This window comes from Penaeus chinensis, chromosome 39 (genome assembly GCF_019202785.1).
Source record: "Penaeus chinensis breed Huanghai No. 1 chromosome 39, ASM1920278v2, whole genome shotgun sequence".
Classification (NCBI taxonomy): domain Eukaryota; kingdom Metazoa; phylum Arthropoda; class Malacostraca; order Decapoda; family Penaeidae; genus Penaeus; species Penaeus chinensis.
This window is the reverse complement of record NC_061857.1, coordinates 16,082,566-16,083,979: the sequence shown is the minus strand read 5'-3', so window position 1 is coordinate 16,083,979 and position 1,414 is coordinate 16,082,566.

The following is a 1,414-nucleotide window of genomic DNA, read 5'->3' as shown; positions in this document are numbered from 1 at the left end:
CGGAGAGGAATGAATGGGCGGGAGTTGCCTCTCTCGCGAAATCATTTGTCGCACATCTCCATACGGCTTGGAGAGTCATGCACAGCTGTGCCTTATAAATATCTATTTTTCATTGATTTTGGTGTCATTAAAGTACACTTTTGGAGGGGAAAATAGCCAAAATGATAATGGGAACGATGATGAAGATAATAATGGTGTTACTGGTGATGCGGGCGGTAGTAACAATAACCACACAACCAGAAAGAAAGTAATAAAGCTACTGCAGTAGTGATGACCATTCGTACGTTGTTTATCTGGTGTTCATTTAGTCTGTATTAATCCGGGACGACATCTTCCTTCCGACTAATAAGTGCTATCCTGTCATGTTTTTTTTTACAGCTTTTTTCTCAGTTTCAGCAGCAACTGTATATCAGCTGAAATGAAATTAACAATAGATTATTCTTATTGGCGTTTGAAAATCATATAACATTATCATATGCATTAAGAACCTCTATCAAATAGTTACCATTTTTACGATGCAGGTTATTTCCATCTTTCTGGTACGTAAGACAAGATAGTGCTAAACTCACATTAATGGAAATTTACGAGTATTATCCCAGACAAGGATTCAGTGCCGCTTAAAATACTTAACACCAAGAGAGAGCTTTGCCCTTTGTATATCACCTTTAAGGGTGCTACCTGCATTTACTTGTTTTGTATGGATCACGTCGGATAAGGTCAGGTAAGGTCAGAGGCCATGCTAAGCCTGTAAGTTTTACCTGTTAAAGAGTTGTTAGACTTAGATACTGCCAAGGAATCTCATGTTGTCAGTCATGAAATGAGACTGTCCACAATAACGAAGGAAACAATTTTTTTTTATCATTCTATATCTTACTTTGTTTCATACCTTATTTGTATATATTGCTATATTTTTGGTTGTGTTGGTGAAATGGTCAGCAACCAATAAGTGGCAAGGTATAGAGGGGTTGATTTTGGCTTCTGAGACTGAACGGTGCAACAGAAACAAAAGGTGGTAGGAGAAAGATTCAATAGACGATTAGAAGAAATAAACAGGAAAACTATACATCACTGATAAAAAAAAAATCTTTTATATAGAAAATCTGCTTTTAGTTGTAGTGAAAAAGAGAAAGGTGAAGTTGCTGTTCAGTAAAAGAGATCTTGAGCTTCGTAAAGTAATATTTAAGTAAGATCGAAATTCTCTCTTAGCTTTCCTTAAGTGTAAACGCTCTATGAAACCGGTGAATGTGAATTATCGTGGCTTTCCTGTTTATTCCAGGCGCGGCATAAGGTACGCGATTTCATTTCCGGTAAAAATAACGGAAAGATACTAAACAGTCTCTGTCCGATTCGTACATTTTGTAACTAAGTAAGTAACTCGTCCCACTCGTGTGCTAGAAAACACCACTTAGCTGAT